The sequence below is a fragment of the Mobula hypostoma genome, chromosome 8 (genome assembly GCF_963921235.1).
Source record: "Mobula hypostoma chromosome 8, sMobHyp1.1, whole genome shotgun sequence".
NCBI lineage: Eukaryota > Metazoa > Chordata > Chondrichthyes > Myliobatiformes > Myliobatidae > Mobula > Mobula hypostoma.
Window position 1 is genome coordinate 32,027,570 of NC_086104.1, and position 24,240 is coordinate 32,051,809.

General features: G+C 40.1%; 1 protein-coding gene across 5 annotated transcripts in view; it reads left to right on the top strand.

Moving 5' to 3' along the window:
- Positions 1-24,240, top strand: part of ppm1ba (protein phosphatase, Mg2+/Mn2+ dependent, 1Ba) — a 171,448-nt gene that overhangs the window by 25,624 nt on the left and 121,584 nt on the right. For 2 of the 5 annotated variants that reach the window (XM_063055656.1, XM_063055653.1), the window contains exon 1: positions 5,020-5,366. The exons of 1 other annotated variant lie outside the window; for it this stretch is intronic. The gene's annotated coding sequence lies outside the window, so the exon portion shown is untranslated. Of the gene's footprint in view, positions 1-5,019; positions 5,367-24,240 lie in introns of those variants that run through there. 2 more of the 5 variants (XM_063055651.1, XM_063055660.1) reach the window with 2 other exon arrangements.

The following is a 24,240-nucleotide window of genomic DNA, read 5'->3' on the forward strand; positions in this document are numbered from 1 at the left end:
CGTGAGGTAATGTTGGCTCTATAAAAGCTTGGGTTAGACAACACTTGGAGTATTGTGTTTTGTTCTGCTTGCCTCATGATAGGAAGGATGTGGAAGCTTAAAGGAGAGTGCAGAGGAGATCTACCAGGATGGTGCCTAGATTAGAGAACATGTCTTGTGAGGAAAGGTTGAATGAGCTATGAACTCTTGCTTCGGTGGATGAAAAGTGACTTCATAGAGGTGTACAAGTTTATGAGAGGATTTTATAGATAGAGTGGACAGCTAGGACCTTTCAATAGGGGTAGTGGCCAATACTAGAAGACATTCATTCAAGGTGAGTGGAGAAAAGTTTCAGGAAATGTTAGAAGTAGGTTTTTAATACAGAAAGAGGTGGGTGTCTGGAACACACTGTGGGAGTAGTGATAGAGGCTGGTACAACAGCAACATTTAAAATACTCTTAGATAGGCACATAGATGTAAAGAAAAATGAAGGATTATGTATAGTCGGGAAGGGTTATATTGATTGTGGAGTATGTTTTTACAGTTCAGCTCAAAATCATTGGTCAAAAGGCTTATACTGTGCTGTGCTTGTTCTAAGATTAGTGGCCTTAAGATGTCTGGAGAATTAGAAGGGCCGGGGGCGGGGGGCGGGGGGTGAAAACGATTGGGCTTTAACTGACAAAGAGCAGTGGATCAAGGAGAGTTGGTAAATGCTAATGGATTTATGTTGGGTACTTTTCCATATCAAAATCTAGCCCAGTCCATGTGACTGAAATACAGTTGCCCTGTGGAATCCAATAAAGGTTGTTCTAGGATCACCTGGATTAAGTCCCTGAAATCATGCTCCAAAGGCAATGTTGCATGATGAAGAGGGTCCTTGTGGGCATGACTTACACTGGAATTGCACCAGGGTCACAAAGGTGATTTATGGAATGATGTGAAATATAACCAAAATGAGAGTTATTACCTTTCTCTTCTGGAAAATTATCTATTAAGTGATTGGATTTTTCATATGTCTCTGAAGCAGGGATTCCCAACCTCTTTTATGTTATGGACCAAAACCATAAAGCAAGGGGTCCATAGACCCCAGGTTGGGAACCCTTGCTCTAAAGGGTTATCTATTGCCAATTTGAAGTGACTTGCAAAATTGCCATTTTCTCAATATGCAAAATGTCCCTGCATTTTGTAGAAATGGAGATTGTGGTTTTGAAAGCAATCTGCATCTTGCAATTTTCTAGTGATGATAAAATGGTGAAATATCTACTAATTCCTGTCACATCATGTGTCAAACTGAAGCAAAAATGTAAGCTGCTGCGAGAATTCAGCAGGTCAGGGAGCAGCTTCAGGGGAAACTTGACAATTGACATTTCAACTATTTTAACAGTGGCAGATCTTTTGTACTCAGTTGCAGTTGTCCTGGTCATTTTATTTGTCTTCCTCCACTTGTGTTCTTACAGCTTTTTAGTTTTGGTATTCCTGTTCGATTAAACATCTGTATACTTGGCTGTGTGATGTGCTGTTGAAGTCCCACCTGTCCCATTATAAAACTTCATTTTGTAAGTGTCACATCCTTTTTTCATCTGCTTTATTGAAAATCGTATATTTCTCTCGCTGGTTTGTGTTTGCCACTTTGAACGGAATTTCCAAATCATCTTCATTGTTCTCTGGTATATAAACAGTACAGTACTCAGTGTTTAAAATATACTACCTCAAGATTGCTGACTTGCCTCAAAACAACTTTACATGTTGCTCCCAAATCAAGCTGAATATGCATGGTGGTGTCTTCACTGAATTGACCTTTATGGGACCTGGAACTGTACACCGTATTCACATGATAGTCTGAATCTGATCCTGATCTCGTCTTTGTCCCTGGATGTTTCATCTTATCTACCGTATAGCTTTATAATTGTTCCCTCTTCATTGGCTACACTGTAGAAATGATTGTATAGTCCATAAAGCATTCTCCCAAAAGCAGGACATTTCTTTTTCATTTACTCATGCCACTTTCCACAATACTTGCAATGCTTTCTCCTTTCTGCCTTTTGTGTTTCATTGTTTTATTTCACTGCATGTACTTCCTGTTGTTAACCATCCAACAGTTCAGGCCTGGCTGTAGGTCGTTCTGCGGCTTTTCATCTCTGAAAGCACTCTTAACTCTTTCTCATGTTGCGGCTGTTCCATCGGACTGATTGCTACAGTCCACAAATAATCTGATCTTTGGTGATCAGAACCTGCACAATTAAATTTATGCATTTATCTGCTGAATTTTGCTTAAAAAAGTATCAAAGGATTTCCTCTTACTGATTTTCATGTCATGAATCAGCAACAGTGAACTGTTTCATTTCATAGGTAGGTTGCCATTTGTGCAAAATGTATTCCCCAGAGTTTCATTTGACAGTTTCATGGTATGATACAGCTCTCTCCTGGTGTGACCAAGGAGGAATAATAGCATATCTACTGTTATAAACAAATAAATATACAACACAATCTCCTCCTTTCACTCTCTTTATTCTTTAGGCAGGCTACAATTACATAATCCACTGATTCAACTCAGGTTGGAGGAACAACACCTTATAGAACACAGAACATAGAATAGTACAGCACAATACAGGCCCTTCGGCCCACAATGTTGTGCTGACCCTCAAACCCTGCCTCCCATATAAGCCCCCACCTTAAATTCCTCCATATACCTGTCTAGTAGTCTCTTAAACTTCACTAGTGTATCTTCCTCCACCACTGACTCAGGCAGTGTATTCCACGCACCAACCACTCTCTGAGTAAAAAACCTTCCTCAAGTATCCCCCTTGAACTTCCCACCCCTTACCTTAAAGCCATGTCCTCTTGTATTGAGCAGTGGTGCCCTGGGGAAGAGGCGCTGGCTATCCACTCTATCTATTCCTCTTATTATCTTGTACGCCTCTATCATGTCTCCTCTCATCCTCCTTCTCTCCAAGAAGTAAAGCCCTAGCTCCCTTAATCTCTGATCATAATGCATACTTTCTAAACCAGGCAGCATCCTGGTAAATCTCCTCTGTACCCTTTCCAATGCTTCCACATCCTTCCTATAGTGAGGCGACCAGAACTGGACACAGTACCCCAAGTGTGGCCTAACCAGAGTTTTATAGAGCTGCATCATTACATCGCGACTCTTAAACTCTATCCCTCAACTTATGAAAGCTAACACCCCATAAGCTTTCTTAACTACCCTATCCACCTGTGAGGCAACTTTCAGGGATCTGTGGACATGTACCCCGAGATCCCTCTGCTCCTCCACACTACCAAGTATCCTGCCATTTACTTTGTACTCTGCCTTGGAGTTTGTCCTTCCAAAGTGTACCACCTCACACTTCTCTGGGTTGAACGCCATCTGCCACTTCTCAGCCCACTCCTGCATCCTATCAATGTCTCTCTGCAATCTTTGACAATCCTCTACACTATCTACAACACCACCAACCTTTGTGTCATCTGCAAACTTGCCAACCCACCCTTCTACCCCCACATCCAGGTCGTTAATAAAAATTATATTCCGTCTGGGTAGCCTCCAACCTGATGGCATGAACATTGACTTCTCTAACTTCCGTTAATGCCCCTCCTCCCCCTTGTACCCCATCGGTTATTATATATATATATATATATTCTTTTCCTCTCTGTCCTTTTTCTCCCTCTGTCCCTCACTATGCCCCTTGCCCATCTTCTGGGCTTTTCCCCCCTCCCCCTTTTCTTTCTCCCTAGGCCTCCTGTCCCATGATCCTCTCATATCCCTTTTGCCAATCACCTGTCCAGCTCTTGGCTCCATCCCTCCCCCTCCTGTCTTCTCCTATCATTTTGGATCTCCCCCTCCCCCTTTCAAATCTCTTACTAGCTCTTCTTTCAGTTAGTCCTGACGAAGGGTCTCAGCCCGAAACGTCGACTGTATCTCTCCCTAGAAATGCTGCCTGGCCTGCTGCGTTCACCAGCAACTTTTATGTGTGTTGCTTGAAATTCCAGCATCTGCAGATTTCCTCGTGCTTGCGTTTTTAGATTCAAGTCTTTTTATATGTTTTACTTAAACCACACAGTTCAGGCTCTGTCCACATTCATATATTGTTCCAATTGGGAAGTACCGTTCAATCTTCCATTATCAACATTTTCTGGTTTCATCAATATCACTACAGAAACTGTCTCAGTATTTCCCTCACATAGTGGAAGAGTCGGTAATTCAAGCTAACCAGGGTGCTTAGTTACATAAATTAAAACCATAAAATTTCAAAATTGCAATTTCTTCCAGGGACAGATAATTATGACAAATCACAAAAAAACCACGTTGCAAATCAGAAAGCAGTCGGTCACATGATGAAATCCTTAAACTGCTAGAGCCTTAAAATAACAATGATTTAACATGCGATATTGAAAATGGCACATTTTCTATCCTTGAAGGAATTTGTAAATGGAAATATCAGGATCATAACAATAATAAAATAACTTTGATGAACATTTAAAATTGTTGTGATCCAGTCTAGAAAGTGGTTGATACCACATTAGTTGAAAACACTCAGAGCTGTGAGCTGCAGTTGCCTTGCCTGCTTCAGCATGACCTAAAAATAGAACGTCAACGCGTCACGCATCTGAAACCAAAAAGCTATTGACAAAAATGTAAGAGTGCAATTCGCAAAAATACATAATCTCAAGTTTTAGATGTACTCAGACTTCAACATAAATGAGTTTTTAAAAAATGTTACGACACACATACTTAAACAGGTGAGAGGTGGTGGGAAAAAGAAATTATTGTTGCAACACTGACATCATCGACTCGTATTGGCTACTGGTGATTTCATCCCAGTAACATCCGGGTACAAATCGCCTCAAAGTTATCAGGCGGACGAAGATAATCTACACGGCGAAACAGTTGATTGACATGTATGTTATCCAATCGCCAAGGAAGCCTGACACATTTTCACCAATGATGAACAGAGTTTTGAAAAGGAGCCGGGATTTAGAAAGGCTAAATAAATTATGTGGTTGACGATAAAAATGGGTTGACTAAAGGTTCTGCACCAATTTCCGGCTTTTTGGGGCGGGAGGGAAAGGCGAAACACATCTATCACATAACAACTTTGATTACATAGTTTGTTGGACGTGCCTGCCCAAGCGCTAACTCAATGGAATGAGCGGTGGTGGCGTCTGTTTCTTTTTCGACCCTCACTTGTTTTTTTAAAAAAATCATATTTGATGTCCGTCTAAGACGTCATTAAAATGTCTGAAAATGTCCGCTGCTGTGAGCTGCAGGCACTAATGAGTGACAATACTGTATAAACTGGTATTCTGAAGAAAATATTTTAAAATAAGAATTAACCTTGTGTGTAAATCTGAAATCGGGAAAACAACGGAGGCAGGAAAAAAAGAGATCCGTAAGTAGTCGTGTTTAAATAACTGGGAGAGTCTCCGTGTCGATGTGTGTCTACCCTCTTCTTTCCCAGCCCTTCACCATGGTATCCTCTTCGCTTCTCTCTCCTCACCTCCCCGTCACTCCTCTTCCTCCCGGCCCGATTCTCTCACTGGAGGTCAGGGCTTGTAAAAAGGCTTAGGCCCACACAATTATTTCTGTTTAGGAGTGTTTGTTTCATCATATGGTTTCATAGATAAAAGCATGATGAGCAGATTCCAACTTCATAAATTCGCCGGTTGTCAAAACGTGCACACATACACGAAATAAAGCTATTTCTAGTAAATAATCTTTTAAATTTATAATGTGTTGACTTAAAATAATATTAGCCCCTTTAACTGACGAGCAGGTAGACTGGGGCATGACAAAAGGTCATTGTCGGTCTCTTGTGCAAAATAATCTCAGATTTCTATTTGACAGTTAAATGTATTCTGAAGCATTTCAAACAAGTCTTTAAATGAGAATAATGCTGTAATAGGAGCAAGATACGTCTCTCGTTTTTTCCATCTTTTTAGTGATTTTAATATGATATTAAATGTGTTGTGTGCCCTCTAGATTTAGTTTAAAATGTATTTTTATTTTTAGCTGCAAACATCCGAACGAATATGTAATTCATGTATTTTTGTTATAAAAGATGTCCCTGTCATGTCCTTGAAATTGTCATCTTTGGGTTCTGAGAAACTTAGAAACATTTGATATATTTTACGAAATAATATTGTTTGGTTTTGAATATTCCAAAATATTTTGTTGTCATCATTAATGGTCCATCTTTGTATATTTGTTGTATTGGGTTTCTCTTAATTGAATTTTTGTTTATTTCTTCCAGTTAATTAATTATTTCAGTTCAATTTGTCTACTAAACCAGATTTGTTTCTTTTTGCATTTTCAAGGTTTTAGTGAAACTCAGTAGGAAATGTAATATGTGTTCAGTTTTAAGTTTTGATTCTTGTAATTCAAAGTAGTAGCAGGACTGTAGATATACCTGATGAAGGTATGGAAGAGCCTCTTTTGTAAATAAGTGCATAAAAAGGAAGTATATTTCAAATAAATCAATTGAGCTAAAAGTAAGAAAGCAGCATAGATGCTAAGAAAATGTTTTGAAGTGGAATGCTTGCCTGCTGAGAAGTTGCAAGTTTATATACGGTTCAGGAGAATAGGAAAAATCCTACTTTTATGTGGAGCCTATTATCTTAGAATGTTCCAAAGTATTTTGCTCCCAATGTATTACTTTTGAAGTTCAAGCCGTCTTGTAATGATGAAAGCAGCAACATGATAAGTTGTAAAGATTTCTTAGCCAGAACACTGCACTAACTCCACTACTTTTAGAAACACAGAAACACAAAAAAACCTACAGCACAATACAGGCCCTTCAGCCCAAAATGCTGTGTTGAACATGTGCTTACTTTAGAAATTACCTAGGGTTACCCATAGCCCTCTGTTTTTCCAAGCTCCATTATTTTCTGCAACTTCTTGGTCAGGATTGTGGGAATGATGGTATTAAATGCTGAGGTATAATCAATGAACAGCATCCTGATGTAGGTGTTTGTATTGTCCAGGTGGTCTAAGGCTGTGTGAAGAGTCATTGAGATTGTGTCTGCCATTGACCTGTTATGGCAATAGGTCCAGGTCCTTGCTGAGGCAGGAATTCAGTCTAGTCATGACCAACCTCTCAAACCATTTCATCACTGTAGATGTGAACGCTACCAGGTGATAGTCATTAAGGCATCTCACATTATTCTTCTTAGGCACTGGTATAATTGTTGCCTTTTTGAAACAAGTGGGAACTTCTGCCTGTAGCAGTAAGAGGTTGAAAACGTCCTTGAATGCTCCCACCAGTTGATTGGCACAGGCTTTCAGAGCCTTACCAGGCACTCTGGTGCTTCCGCCTTGTGAGAGTTCACCCTCATTATAAACAACCTAACATCGGCTTCTGAGACAGAGATCACGGGGTCATCAGGTGCAGCAGGGATCTTCACAGCTGTAGTTGTGTTCTCCCTTTCAAAGTGGGCATAGGAGGCGTTGAGTTCATCTGGTAGTGAAGCATCGCTGCCATTCATGCTGTTGGGTTTCACTTTGTAAGAAGTAATGTCTTGCAAATCCTACCAGAGTTGTCGTATATCTAATGTCACCTCCAACCTTGTTTGAAATTGTCTCTTTGCCCTTGAAATAGCCCTCTGCAAATCATACTTGGTTTCCTGATACAGACCTGAGTCGCCAGACTTGAATGCCATAGATCTAGCCTTCAGCAGCTGGTTCATCCACAGCTTTTGGTTTGGGAATGTACAGTAAGTCATTCATTCATCCGGACAGGTTTTAATGAAGTCAGTAACAACTGCAGCATACTCATCCGGATTCAAAGCTGAATCCCTGAATACTGTCCAGTCCACCGATTCAAAGCAGTCCTGTAGGCGTTTCTGTGCTTCCCTTGTCCAAACCTTCTTGGTCCTCACTGCTGGTGCTGCAGTCTTCAGTCTCTGCCTATACTCAGGGAGTAGAAGTACAGCCAGATGATCAGACTTCCTGAAGTGAGGGTGTGGAATAGCACAGTAAGCATTCTTGATGGTGGTGTTGTGATGGTCCAGTGTGTTGTTTCCTTTAGTATTGCAAGTGATTTGTTGATGGTAATTGCTTTGTGAGTTTTTCAGACTGGCCTGGTTAAAATCCCCCAAAATGATGGTGAAGACGTTAGGGTTAGACGTTTCGTGCATGTTGATCCCATTGCTCAGATCATCTAAAGCGTGATTGACATTGGCTTGAGGTGGAATGTATACCGCTACCAAAATGATCCCGGAAATCTCCCGCGATAAGTAAATAGGATGGCACTTAACTGCTAGATATTCCAGATCTGGTGAGCAGAATTGGGACAGCACTGATATATTTGTGCACCAAGAAGAGTGATCATGAGGCATTCTCCTCCACCTCTGCTTTTGAGAGACTCTATAGATCTATCCTGATGGTGTATAGTAAACCTGCCGATCTGAATCATGAAACAAAGGACGCACTCAGTCCTAATGGCCCTCTGATTCAGCACCCTAGCTCTGAGATCACTGATTTTATTCACAAGAGGCTGCATGTTTGCCAGCAAGATAGTCGGTATTGGGAGTTTTAAAAGCCCATGTCCTTAAACACTCTTGTATCCTTGGACGAATCCGTCCCAAATTGGCATTGTTTCCGTCAGTTTTAAGCAGCGATAATTCTTTTAAATGCATGAGGGCATCTTTGTTGACTGTACTGACCTTGAAAGCAGTTGTGCGCTTTATCTGTATCAGCCTGAAACGAGTAATAAGAGTGGATATAGGACCAATTGAAAATGAGGCAATTCTGGACAAGGAGATGGCTGATGAACTAAATGAGTATTTTGCGTCTGTCTTCACTGTGGAAGATGCTAACAGTATGCCTGATGTTGTAGTGTGTGAAGGAAGAGAAGTGTGTGCAGTTATTGTTACAAGAGAGAAGGTGCTCCAAAAGCTGAGAGACTTAAAGGTACATAAGTCACCCAGACCAGATGAACTGCACCCTAGGGTTCTGAAAGAGGTAGCGTTGGAAATTGTGGTAGCATTAGAAATGATTTTTCAAAAATAATTGGACTCCGGCATGGTGCCAGAGGACTGGAAAATTGCAAATGTTACTTCACTCTTTAAGAAAGGAGGAAGGCAGCAGAAAGGAAATTATAGACCAATTAGCCTGACCTCAGTGGTTGGGAAAATGTTAAAGTCAATTGTTAAGGATGAGGTGATGGAGTACTTGGTGACACAGGATAAGATGGTACAAAGTCAGCATGGTTTCCTTCAAGGAAAATCCTGCCTGACAAACCTGTTGGAATTCTTTGAGGAGATTACAAGTAGGATAGATAAAGGGGATTCAGTGGATGTTGTATATATGGACTTTCAGAAGGCCTTTGACAAGGTGTCACACATGAGGCTGCTTACCAAGTTAAGAGCCCATGGTACTACAGGAAAGTTACGAAGTTGGTTAGAGCAATGGCAGATTAGAAGGAGGCAGCGAGTGAGAATAAAAGGATCCTTTTCTGGTTGGTTTCCAGTGACCAGTGGTGTTCTGCAGGGGTCAGTGTTGGGACCCCTTATTTTTATGCTGTATATAAATAATTTAGATGATGGAATAGATGGCTTTGTTGCCAAGTTTGCCAATGATACGAAGATTGGTGGAGGGGCAGGTAGTGTTGAGGAAACAGGTAGGACGCAGAAGGACTTGGACAGATTAGGAGAATGGGCAAGAAAGTGGCAAATGAAATACAATGTTGGAAAATGCATGGTCATGCACTTTGGTAATAGAAATAAAAGTGCGGACTATTTTCTAAATAGGGAGAAAATCCAGGAATCTGAGATGCAGAAGGACTTTGGAGTCCTTGTGCAGAACACCATGAAGGTTAACTTGCAGGTTGAGTCGGTGGTGAGGAAGGCAAATGCCATGTTAGCATTCATTTCAAGAGGTCCAGAATACAAGAGCAAGGATGTATTGCTGAGGTTTTTTAAGGCACTGGTGAGGCCTTACCTTGAATGTTGTCAACAGTTTTGGGCCCCTCATCTTGGAAAAGATGTGCTGGCATTGAAGAGGGTCCAGAGGAGGTTCACAAGGATGATTCCAGGAATGAAAGGATTATCGTATGAGGAACGTTTGATGGCTCTGGCTCTGTACTTGCTAGAATTCAGAAGGATGAGTGGGGATCTCATTGAAACGTTTCGAATGTTGAAAGGCCTAGACAGAGTAGATGTGGAAAGCATCTTTCCTATGGTGGGAGAGCTTAGGACAAGAGGGCACAGTCTCAGGATAGAGGGGTGCCTTTTCAAAACAGAGATCTAGAGAAATTTCTTTAGCCAAAGGGTGGTGAATTTGTGGAATTGGTTGCAGTTGTGAAGGCCAGATCATTGGGTGTATTTAAGGCAGAGATTGATAGGTTCTTGATTGGACATGGCATCAAAGGTTACGGGGAGAAGGCCGGGAACTGGGGTTGAGGAGGAGATAGAAAAAAGGATCAGCCATGATTGAATAGTGGAGCAGATTCGATGGGGCAGATGGCCTAATCCTGCTCCTCTGTCTTGTGGTCTTATGATACGTTTTGCAGTAGGAATGAAGAGAGATGAAGTAAATCAAATGACACGGTTCTGAAATGTAAACAGGAACAGTGGAAGCTGGGTAAATCTGCAATAATTAGAAAAGCACGTGGGATTGAGGATTCATACTAGGGAAATAAACTAGGGATCTCATGAATACTCGCTGATATACTGTGTTCAGTTTTGGTTTCCTAAATTTAGTAAGAAAGGTAAGGGCTAAAAGCATGCATAGGAAAAAAAATTCAGAGAAACGTGACCTTTATTATCCAGGGGGATGAGCTTCAGCTGTGTGGGATAATATCTACTACATGTTTTCTTCCAAGTTTTACAGCATACAGACTTGGAAAAATAACTTTGTAAGTTTATCATTTTCAAGAAGGGCTGCATCAGAGCTCAGCACATGGCCACTTACCTGAGGACATTTAAGTGTAAGCAATGAATGCTGGCTAGCTTTGCCAGTGACTCCCAAATCTCAAAATAAACAATACAACCAGCCACATGGTCACATTGATAAAGAAAAGGTCCTTCCACTTGAGTAATGTAAAGGATAAATAGAGATGTGCAAGATCTTGACTTTTTTGTGTGGGGGGGGTAAGAAATTAGAGTGAAACTGTTCCCATTGGTTGGTAGATGAAGATACAGGTTTAAAATTTTGACTAAAACTAAGAGTAGATGTGTCTTTTTCAAGCAGGAAGGTTTTAACTATTGGGGTGCCCCAAGGGTTGGTTTTTAGCCCCTAATTAATTACTAATTATATTCATGACCTGAAGAAAAGAGCAGTATGTAACATATCCAAGTTTGCTGACAACTCAAAAATAGGTAGGGAGGCACTTTGTGATGAGGATACTTGGAATGTACAACATACTACAAATTCAGTGGATGGAAACTTGACAAATGGAGTTTAATGTAGGAAAGTGTGGAAAAAATGCACATCGATAGGAATGAAAAGGCATACTATTTTCAAAATGAAGATGTAAATGAGTGAAATAGCATGTCATAAAGCATGGAAACAGCCCCTTTAGACCCACTGGTTAGCCAAAGTATTTAAGCTAGTCTCTTTTGTCTGCATTTGGTCCATATCAACCTTTCTTATCTTTAAATGTTGTTATGTGTCTGCCTCAGCCACTTCCTTTTGGAATACAGAAGGTTCCAGAAGTTCTTGTGCATGAATTACAAAAAGTATGGAAGGTAAATGACATATTGACTTTTATTGCAAGGCATTTGACATTTTGAAAAAGGGAAATATTGTTCCATTTGTCAAGGGTGTTAGACCATACCTGGAGAACTGTACATGATTTTGATTCCTATGTTAAGTAATAATACAGTAGCATTGGAGGCACTTCAAAACGGATTCTCTAGGCTAATTTCCAGATCATAATTGGCCAAAGAAATAACTTGATTCTTTGAGTTAAAAATAAGGAATAATTTTAATGAAACATAAAACCCTAAGGGCCACAACAAGGTGGATATTGAGATGTTTTCAAGAGAGAAATAGTCACAAACAAGAGGATGTAGTTATAAAATGAGGGACAGTGATTTAAAGCTGAGATGCATAATAATTACTTCTTGTACATGGTAGTGATTTTCTGGAATTCGTACCCTGCATATTTATGGAGTCTAGATCTAGATCATTGAATGTATGAAAGGGGAGAGCAAAGTTTTTTTTTGAAATATCAGTGATTGAGGAAAGAGAAGCTGAGGCCTGGAGCAAATTGGTTATAATGAGAATTAATGGTGGATCAGGTTGAGGGGTCGTGTGGTCTCCTTGAAATCTTGATTTCTTATGTACATGTAAGGAGATGTGAAGGATAAAATAGTTTTGGAGCTCACTGCCAGCACGACTAGTGAGGGAGGGAACTAGATAGGCCCTTGATGAAAAGTAATTTGCAAATTTGAAAGAGCTGTGGAATATTATCTGAGGATTGCGCGTTAGGAGTTTGCATGGATGATGAGCTAAGTAGCTGCCTCCTCTGCAACAACAGCTCTCTGATTCCAGTCAACTTCCTCGTGTGCAAAAGGAAGAATGAAATTATACAAAATGTAGACCAGATGCAGATTTGTGAAGAGTATTTGATTGAATTAATTTGTTGAGAAAATGTGTACAAATAATGGACCAGATCAAAAATAGTCTTCACAGGTATTCCTGTCTTTTATTTGCATCAATATGTTCTTATTGCATGGAATACATTTCTTCCTAAATTAATTATTTTAAGTATTTGCTCAATTTCTTTCCAATTTTGATCCCATCTTTACTTAAAGATTTTAGCTCCCTGATCCCAATTCATATTTTAATCACAAATATCTAACTCCCTTTGTCCTCTTCATCCAGGCTGTCTTAAACATATTGTCCTGTTCATGTATGGCTCAATTATTTGCATCCTAAATGCACACTTCCTCATGATTGGACTTGTTCTCACAAACTTGTCCAAGTATAAGATGTTGCTTTGTCAATGCATATGATTTCAAGATATTGCTGTCTTTGTGAGATATGTGGAATATTCCCTGTTGCAGTCCTAATTGGTTCCCTTTTCTCACCCATTTTTCTATCGTGTTGATGATTGTATCAGTCCCACTTTCTACTGACTGGGAAGTTTCATCATTGTCATTTTCACCCTGCTGTTATCTTCATGTATTCACCCCCAACTCTGCATTTCTTGATAAGTTCATCTCAAGTCAAGTAGACTCTGTTGTCATGTGCACACATATGGGTGAGGTACAGTACTGTGGAAAAACTCGCAGCAGCATCACTGGCATATAGGTACAAACAATGCACATTATAAGTTGTACATATATGGTGGATTCTGGTTAATTGGGTGATTGGTTATTCGGAGCAGCTGCTTGCTGGATGTTCCTTTGTTTATTTGGAACACTATGCCCCTTAATTGGGACAGGAAACTGTTGCTGAAGTTTCTAACTAGCGTTGGTCACGTGCACTTGTGTAACCATTAAACACTACACCATGCTTAGAGCAAATAGCTTTTAAATAGCATCAGTTAAATTTGTATTCATAAAGCAGAGATTTTTTTTGTCACTGATAGTCGGTGAGAAATGAGCAGAAAGATAATTTGGAACTGTTTTGTTCACTACGGTTGTAAGCACTCAAGCTTGGAGATGCCAGAAACGGCTGAGAGTGAAACTTAAATAATTTCACACAAGATACAAACTACGAAGAATTTGAGGGTAGAGAAATTCCTCCCCATCTCTGTTCTAAAGGGACATCCTTGTATTCTGAGTCTATGCCCTAATCCTGGACTATCCCACTATTGGGCATATCCTCTCCACTTCTACTCTTTGTCGACCTTTCAGTAGTTGGTAGGTTTCAGTGAGATTCTGCCTCATTTTTCCAAACTCCAATGAGCACATGCCCAGAGGTGTCAAATACTCCTCGTATGTTAACTCTTTCATTCCCAGGTTAATTCTTGTAATCACCTCTGGACCCTCCTTTCTTGGATCTGAGGCTCAAAACTGCCAACAATACTCCAAACGTGGTCTGTCCAATGCTTTATAAAGTCTCAACAGTACATCCTTGTTTTTATATTCCAATCCTCTTGAAATGAAAGCTAATATGCGTTTTCCTTCCTTAATATCAACTCAACGTGCAAATTAACGTTAAGGGAATTTTGCACGCGGGCTCTCAAATCCCTTTGCAAATCTGATTTCAGAAATTGTTTTCTGTTTAGAAATTAGTCTGTCTTTCCTTCTACCAAAGTGCATGACCACACATTTCCCTGCACTGTATTCCATCTGTCACCTCTTTGCCCATTCTCCTAATTTGTCCTAAGTCTTTCTGTGGACTCCGTGCTTCCTCAACTCTACCTGCCCCTCCACCTATTTTTTCTATCATCACATGGTCATAAAGCCATCAATTCCCTCATCCATATTGTTAACGAGAAAAGCCCCCCTTTATTCCTACTCTTTGCTTTCTGCCAGTTAGCCAATCTTCTGTCCGGGTTAGTATATTTTCTGTAATACCACGTAATCTCATTTTGTGTGGTAGATTCATGTATGGCATTTTTGTCAGACCTTCTGAAAATCCAAGTACACAACATCCACAGACTCTTCTTGGTCTGTCTTACCTGTTATTTCTCTAAGAATTCCAAAAGATTTGTCAGGTAAGATTTCCCCTTAAGGAAACGATGCTGACTTGGGCCTCATCAAGAAACCTCATCCTTAATAATGGACTCTAACATCTTGCAAACTGCTGAAGTCAGGCTAACTGGCCTATAATTCCTTGTCTTTTGCTTTCCTCTCTTCCTAGAGTGGAGTGACATTTTGTGACTCTTCTGTTCCTATGGAACCATTGCAGAATACTGTGATTCTTGAACAATCACGATTAATACCTTCACAATCTTTTTATTAAGCTACTTCTTTCAAAACGCTATGGAGCAGTCTATCTGGCCCAGGTAATTTGCCTGCCTTCATAGCTTTCAACTTCCCCAGCACTTTTTCCTGAGTAATAGCAAAAATTCCCTTGCTGGTCACTTGTCAACTCTCGTATTTCTGGCATGCTGCTAGTGTCTCCTATCACCCCTACTGCACTGACTGGCAACAGCAGCTCGCCGGAGTCCTCAGTCCTGGGCTGAAGGTTAATTGGCCCTCTGGTTTCCATTTTTACCTCATTACTTCATACGTCTTCAAGGCAAAGATCCTCCCTTTCCCAGCGTTGAGATCTTTGGAGCTTCTGTTGGCATTTCTGCAGCTCTGGGTTTTTAAGAGATGTGATTGCCAGTCACATGCCTAACCATCCCCGTCTCAAAGCAGACTTGGTACTGTCCATAGTGGAGTTGTTTTTAACTCTTGTTTCCCATTAAGTTTTGCTATATTGTATGCATTCTCTTTTGCTTTTATGTCGTCTTTGACTTCTCTTTGGGATGAACTGATGCTGTATCTTCCAAATTACTCAAAGAAACTCCAGCCATTACTGCTGTACCATCATCTCTGCTAGTTCTCTCTTCTAATCAACCTTGGTCAGCTCCTCTCTCATGCCTCCTTGACACCTGATAGGAGGAAAATAAGAAGTCTTAACTTAATGATTGGATGTGGCAAAGGCAAAGGATGTGGGACCAGAAAACCTTTGCGCAAGAGCAAGACTCTGAGAATGTCAGAGGATGGGAACCGATGCATTGTTTTCATTAGAGATGCAATGGGAATGGTGATTCTAGAAAGGCGGAATGTATTTACTAATCTAAAATCTGTGCGGTGAAGTTTTAGTTTGAATGTACGTGGAAAAAGTGAGAGCTAATTTAAAAAAAAGAGATACAGCTATGAAAATGAATTTTAATAAATTACCAAAAACAAAGATGTTATAGAAACCAGTGAAGGTGAACAAAGAGAAAGGGTGCAAATGGAAATCCCATCAGAGAGAGAAACAGAGGCTCTTAAGGGTTGCTGAGAAGTTAAGCAATACTTAAGACATCAAATATAAATAGAAACAAAATACAGGTTAAATACCCTTTATCCGAAATGCTTAGGGCCGAAAGGGTTTCGGATTTTGATATTTTCAGATTTTGGAATAAAAAATGAGATAGCTTGGGATCAGCATAATTTCAGACTCTGAATTTGTATGCTACTGATAAGCAGTCTTTGTTTTGCACTTGTTCATCGCACATATATACATAACAGTAAACATTATTACATACCATTAATATAATGAAAATATAATATGTGCAGGGTAACAAAAGCAGCACAGCAGCATCAGAAAAATACCTGATGCCATGTTGTGATTAAAAGGCTGCAGTACACTATTTGTATTTTAGTTTTTTTGTAAGGTATAAAAACGATCAGCATTTGTAGACTTGTGCTGGTGTTAGATTTTCATCAGCTTATGAATTTCTCTACTGTTTTGTGATTAATAGATGCATTATCTTTAAAAATATAATGCTGTGCTTTTTCTTAAATTTCTGGAGCCAGCCTGCTGAATATTCACAATTACCTTCAAATTTCAGTTGGTTGTGATAGATCTTTGCTTGTTTCATGATCAGCGTACCGTTAAGCGGCATATGTTCACTTCGATGCTGACAAATTTGTTCTTTCAATACACTGTTGATTTTTTTCATTTTTTGCTTTATGCAGCATTTTTCTATTTTTCATTAACTTCACTTCATTACTGTGAGGTCACTTTCCTGAACTGTCTGTGATGTGCAGAGACCTGCATGTTGCTTGGGAACCTTCCAAGTAACTGTCTTGTGGAATTTTCCATTCATGTCCGTGTTAAAACAAAAATTCTGATTTCAGAGGTTTTCTGATTTTGGATTTTTGGACTGGGTACTCAACCTGTTCTGAAAATACTCAGGTCAGGCAGAACCTATGGAGAAAGAAATTCAATTTCAAATGAATGATCTTTCGATTCCAATGAATCAAATGAATGATTGTTCATTCAAACTGATGAAAACTTATTTTAAAACTTGTTTTATTTCTAACTTCCTCACTTTTTCAGGGCATGACTTAAGGATTGAAGGGCGCCCTTTCAGAACAGAAATGCGAAGAAATTTTTTTAGTCAGAGAGTGGTGAATCTATGGAATTTGTTGCCACGGGCAGCAGTGGAGGCCAAGTCATTGGGTGTATTTAAGGCAGAGATTGATAGGTATCTGAGTAGCCAGGGCATCAAAGGTTATGGTGAGAGGGCAGGGGAGTGGGACTAAATAGGAGAAAATGGATTAGCTCATGATAAAATGGCGGAGCAGACTTGATGGGCTGAATGGCCTACTTCTGCTCCTTTGTCTTATGGTCTTTTCATGAAAGGTCATTGATTGTTTTTCTGTTTGCAGAGATGCTGCCTAACCTGAGTTTGCATTTATTTTCTATTCTTTTTACTATTTTAGTTTGATTTAAAGAGATGTAGATTCAAAATTGATGTTATTTTCAGTCCACAGGTGTAAAGGAGAAGGAAGAAATTGTTATTCCAGATTCAATGCAGCATGTAAAAAACACATTATGATAAATAACACAATAACATAAAATACTATAAATAATAGCTAAGATAGCTTAAAATCTAAGCCGTATATACATTGATTATATGTATATAAAGTGTTGCTAGGTAGAGGAATATCTGTACATAAATGGACTCAGACAGGAAATGATAATGGCGGTGGTGGGGTGGGTTAGTGGGTGGAGGTGTTGATTGGCCTTTCGGCTTGAGGAAACTGGTCCTGGCGTGCGCGTTATGTTGCCTCAGAAAGTAAAGGCATTGGTGAGCTTTCTTGATTGTGTTGGATGTGATCTGAAACCATGAGATATTGTGTAGGATGTGCACTCCCAGGAGTTTGAAATTGCACACAGTTGTGTCGCCGAGGGGTGTGAGTTCTCCTGAACTTGATAACCGTTTCCTTTATCTTGATGACATTAAGGAAGAGGTTATTTGCCTGGCACCATGCCACAACCTCTTCCATCTTCTCTCTGTAGGCTGTGTGATCATTGTTGGTAATGAAGCCCACTACTGCGTGACTTCAGCAAACTTGACAATGTAGTTACTTAAGTGTTTGGCCGTGCAGTCATGTGTGATCTGAGGGCTCAGCACACAGCCCTGGGGGGCACCGGTGTTGAGGATGATGGGGTGGAAGGAGTGGTTGTGCATCTGATTATCTGAAGTCTGTTGTTTAGGAAGTCCAGCACTCTGTTGCACCGTGGTGTAATTAGACTGAGGAGTAGGAGTTTGTTCATCAAGGACAACAGTCCTGAAATCCAGAAGCAGCATTCTGACATAAGTATCCTTGTTTTCTAGGTGTGTCAGGGCAGGTGCATGACAGATGCCATCGCATCGGTCATAGAGCAGTTCTGTCAGTAATCATATTGGTGCATGTCCAGTGTGCAGATGTAATGGATGTGTACCTGGTACATCTGCAGTTTAGCTCTTCCAGCAGTTACTGACCTTGTTTATAATTAAGTCCCTTTCAACTGTTAATGACTTCTTGATATCTCATCTTCTTAAATAAAAAAAATCAATTTTGCAATCTAAAGTATGTTTCCCAATCAATTTCTTCACTTACTTCCTTGAAAATCCTATTTTTAAGAGCTATCTTAATATTTTGTAAATAATCAGTTTTTATTGTCGATATTTTTCCCTTTTTCTTGATTAATTTTAATGAATACTTGATTTTGTATTATTTGCCCTAGCTGTCAGGTATTCTTCTGAAGATCAAGAAAAAAAGTTGTTCAACATTACTGCCATTTCCTTATTTTCATTTGAAATATTACTTGTGCCTGATGTTATCATCTAAGGTAGTCCAAAGATTTTCCAAAGTATTTTACTATTAACTAGAGTCATAGAGAAGTACAGTACCAAAACAGGCCCTTTGGGCCATCAAATCCATGCTGAAAGTGTTTAAACTGCCTGCTTCCATTGACCTGCACTGGGGCCATAACCCTTCATGTCTCTACCATCCATGTACCTAACCAAATTTCACAGAAACATTAAAATCGAGCTCGCATATGCAAGTTGCATTGGCAGCTCATTTCACACTTTCACAATCCTCTGAGTGAGGAAGTTTCCCCTCGTGTTCCTCTTCAGCTTTTCACCTTTCGCCCTTAATCCGTGACCTCAGGTTGTAGTCCCATCCAACTTCATTGGAAAAAGCCTGCTTGCACTTACCCTATTAATACCCCTCATAATCTTGTAAATTTTTATCAAATCTCTCAATCTTCTACATTCTAAGGAATACAGTCCTAACATATTCAATCTTTCCTTATAACTCAGGCCCTCCAGTCCCAGCAACATCCTTGTAAATTTTCTCTATACTCTTTAAATCTAATTTATAGTGCGCCTGCGCCAGTCGTGCATGCAGCCTGTTACAGCCGTTCCGATCGAATTCTTACTTTTTTCTTCTTACTTTTAACTTATGTTATTTTTTGTATTTTTTTTCACGGTAACACATCGAAGCCGCACCCTCTCTAACATGCTGGTAGAGTTTTATTTGCGTTTTTAGCACTGGAAATAGTTACATCCCGACACGCGGGACAGAAGCATTGTTCATTCCAGGGACCAGCTGCTTGCACTAATGCCGGCCGGTTTAGCGAGCAGAGCGGCGGACACCCCTGCTGAAATCTGGAGGAAAACACACAGAGGATGCAGAGGGGGATCACAAAGTCGAGGAAAGAGGACCGGGTCGTGACAACAGAGACTTATAGAGAAGAGGAGTTCGGTGGGTAATAAAATGGACAAGTTCACGGCGCTAGCCAGGCGTCAGAGAACATTTCGGGAGTGCAATGTTATGTGTTTCACTGGAACGGGGCTGCACGAGGATGTACCCGATCAAAACTTCTCCATGGACGGCTTCCAGACTGTTCGGGCTGACTGGAAGTGCACTGAGAGCAGTAAGCGTAAAGGAGTTGGGTGCTTACTGTTCTGGTTAACAACAGATGGTGCAATCCAGGTCATATTATGATCGAGGAATGTGTTTGTAGACCGGATATTGAACTTTTTACTGTTGGACTTCAGCCACATTCCACTGAGATTCAACACTGGGCAGCACGGGAGGTTGTTCCTGCCTGTGGCCATCGAACTTGCAGCTCCTCCCGTGGAGGGTCAGACACCCTGAGCCAATAGACTGGTCCTGGACTTTTTTCCATCTGGCATAGTTTGCATTTTGTTGTTTGATTGTTTGTGGTTTTTGTATTGCTATATTTATGCTCTATTCTTGGTTGGTGCGGCTGTAACTAAACCTAATTTCCCTCGGCGTCAGTAAAGTCTATCTATGTATCTATCTACCTATCCACATCTTTCCTGTAGGTAGGTGACCAAAACTGCACACAATACTCCAAATGAGGCCTCACCAACATCTTGTACAACTACAAAATAACATACCATCTCCTGAATTCAATACATTGATTTATGAAGGCCAATGTGCCAAAAGCTTTCTTTACAACCCTATCTATTTGTGATGCCACTTACAAGGAATTATGGATCTGTATTCCCAGATCACTTTGTTCCACCACCCTTCTCAGTGCCCGATCGTTCACTGTGTAAGACCTATCCTGGTTGGTCCTACCAAAGTGCAAAAACCTCTTACTTGTCTGCGTTAATTCCATCTGCTATCTTTCAGCCCATTTTTCCAGCTGATGCAGATCCCACTGCAAGTCGTGATAGCCTTACTTGCTATCCACTACACTCCCAATCTTGGTGTCCACAAATTTGCTGAGCCAGTTAACCACGTTATCATCTAGATCAGGGGTAGGCAACCTTAAGCACAAATGATTTTCTAGCATGCGTTATTCATTAATTTGAGGCAAAACATAACAATGTATTTAAATGGTTAATTCTCATATCTCAAGTTTTTATGGCATTTATCTGGCCCACCGTTCGCTCATTAATACGCGATCCGGCCCACAGAGGCAAAAAGATAGCCAACCCCTGATCTAGATCGTTGATATAGATGACAAACAATGAAGGACCCAGCACTGATCCCTGTGGCACACCACTAGTCACAGGCCTCCAATCAGAGAGGCAACTATCTACTACCACTCTCTGGTTTTTCCCTCAAATCTAATGTCTAATCCAATTTACTAACTCACCTTGAATGCCGAGTGACTGAACCTTCTTGACCAACCTTCTATGCAGGCCCTTGTCAAATGCTTTGCTAAAGTCCATGTAGACAACATCCACTGCCTTGCCTTCATTCACTTTCATGGTAACTTCCTTGAACAACTCTATAAGATTGGTTAGATCTGACCTACCACGCACAAAGTCATGCTGTCTATCTTTTAATCAGTCCACGTCTATCCAAATACTCAGATATCTGGTCCCAATACTCAGATATTGGAATACCTTCCAATAACTTTCCCAAAACTGATGTCAGACTTGCCATCCTATCATTTCCTGGTTTATGTTTAAAGTCTTTTTTCAAAAAAAAAAGTGGGACAATATTGGCTATCCTCCAATCCTCCAGTATCTTTTCTTAAGTATTGTCATTGTTGTAATGTAGAAAATAGTTAATTATTTCCAGTCCTCCCAATTATAATGTAAATTATTCTACACTTGATTCTTTTTATTTCAAGATTTTAAGATTGTTTGTTGTCATTATGGGAGTATAAAGGAGAGCAGAATGATTGTTACTTCGGATCCAATGCAGCATATAAAAAAACACAAGCATAAAGATGCAGTAAATATAAACATAAAAGCAGGACCTGTAGAAAGAAGTGGTTGATGATGAGTTGGGTTAATGGGTGGCGATATTGATCAGCCCCTATGGCTTGGGGGGAATTCACTTTTTGAGTCTAGTGATCCTGGCATGGATGCAGCGTCATGTTGGGAGTGGGACTAACAGCCCAAAAGCAGGATGGGTGGGATCCTTCATGATATTGCTGGCCTTTTTCCAACTCCTTTCTGTTTCTATTTCCTTGATAGTGGGTAGGCTAATACTGGTGATGTGTTCGGCAGATTTAATTATCTGTTGTATAGATCTCCTGTCTGCTGCAGTACAGTTACTGTGGTACAGTAAAACAGTACGTTAGGATGCTCTCAGTTGTAAATGTTATTTTCTTTGGCCCTAAACTTCTCACCATTGTTTTTCCACATAAAAATGAGAGGAAAAATATCTGATCTTTAGACATGAGCATTTCATGCAAAAGGAAACTTGCGTAACTGTAGTTAACAGAACTCTTCTTGAGCAACTGCAGGGTACATTCATGGTACCACCACTATCGTATTTACTGAGGTAGTCCATAAATCTCAGTCATTGTTAATGAAGAAAGCTGGTGTAGGTGCAACTTAGCATGGTGTAACTAGGAAGTAATTGTCTGCTAGTATTTGTGCCCTTGATTGTGAGCTGTGGGATTATTGTTGAAGTATTCTCGTAGAACCTATTTATATTAAACTGTAATGAATGGAGTTCAGTGCCCAGATACTTCAAGTTGATGTTGTGGTTTATGTTGAGGTTTTCCAGTTGTTCCAGCTGGATTGGCCAGTTCTGAATTCCATCACTGGTTAACTTGAAGTTTTAAATAAGAGAAGAGGTGCTTGGTGGTAGATGATTTGCTCCAGGAAGAATGTTTTTTTTTATTGTCTGAATTGTATAACCCCAGTGTTGAATGGTCCAGGAAGGTTTCTAGTTAGTGTTTTAAAAGCATCAGAGGTGACATGAGAGGAAAAAAATGTTTATTTAGCAAGTCTCATCTGGAGAGTGCTGCTGGCAAATGCTCCAATATTCAAATTGGAAATGGGTAAGTAGTTGGGGGGGGGGAAATACAGGACCACAGGTAGGGTGAGAGGGGTTAATTGGATTGACCCAGCTATCAGCAGAAGTCAGTGATCTGCTCTTGTGCTATTTCTTTCATAGAAGTGACTGAAATTTCTTTTGTTGAAGGTCTGTAATCTAACTGATGCAGAAGATGCCTGCCATTTGTCAGCCCACAGAGACTTGGATGTTGCTGACAAGGCCGGCATTTATTGCTCATTTCGTATTTCCTTTTGAGAAGATAGTGGTGAGCCAAATTGAGTAATACAATGAGTACTTTACTTGGCCATTTCAGAACTGACCTTGTTGCTGTTGGGCTGGATTTGTATGTAGGTCAGGCCAGATAAGCATGGTTCATAAATTTCCTTCAGCAAATAATTCGCTGTGTGCTTTTTTTTTAAAGGCATTCTGAATATTTTGTGGTTTTCTTTATTGATTCTGGATGTTTAATTCAAAATTTAAGTTCTACAGTTACCATAGTGGGTCTTGAACTTGCATCGCTAGATTGTTAGTCTTGGCTTCTGGATTGGACACTACACTGTCACTATGTTCACTTTCCACAAGCCTGATGGAACTTGATAATTTTTGCTTGGAGTAGGTCAGATATATTTTCTGCTGCAGATCATTTTGACTTGGTGTCTATTGGTGGTATGCCAGCTGGTGGTGGGGTGGTATCTGCACTGGACTTCGAGGTGAGTGATTCAGGGTTTGAATCCGGCTGCCTCCTTGCATGCTTTCTATCTGTGCTGGGTTGAGTGTCGAACAGACAAAAGCGCAAAACAAACATCAAGTTTGCCGCTCAGTGTGCCACAAGCGCGGAAAGGAATAAACTACAACTATTGGTGATGGTAATGCAAGGTGGTAAGTCAGTTGAAGAATTCATGTAACTGACTTGACTAAAGATGGAAGGGTCTGAGTTTCTCTTCATTCTGTTAACAACAGGAAGAATTGCTTGTAAAGAGAATGCATAGCAATCTTTGGGTGGGTTAGAAGTCTATTCTTTGAAATCATTTTAAAGATTACCTTACTACAGTAGTCAAGTTGAGATATTTGGTCATGATGGTAGAAGGGGACTTCATATTGGATTGGAGTTGTATTTTTAAGTGTTTATTTGAAGTCTTCACTCACTGTCAGTTTCCTTTTGCAATGTGTGCAGCAGTGGAGGGAGGGTGTTGCTGTGAATGGATTTGCTTTGGTACAAAGTTCTGATTCTGTACTGAAGCACAGGCTACTTTATTATCACTGGCCATTTTTTTAAACAAAGAAAAATTAAGAGCTGAGCAGAAAATATCAGCAAAGAACACACATTCTGACATCAAGATTTTTGAAAGATGTCAAAACCAAATGAAATTTTAGGCATGACACTGTACTGACGAACTCCAGCACTGTTGTTTGGGGTTATGATGGTTGGACTTCAGCAATGATGACTGCCTTCTGATGCATCAGATATGATTTCAGTTGGTTCATATTTCTATTCAGTAGAAGTTTGCTGGAGCTCATTTTGCTTGGTTACACATTGTGCTGGAATACAATTGTACAGGTATTTATGCTCAGTGTGCATTTATAGATGCCCAGATTTGGGCTGTTGAGTTTGTTTTT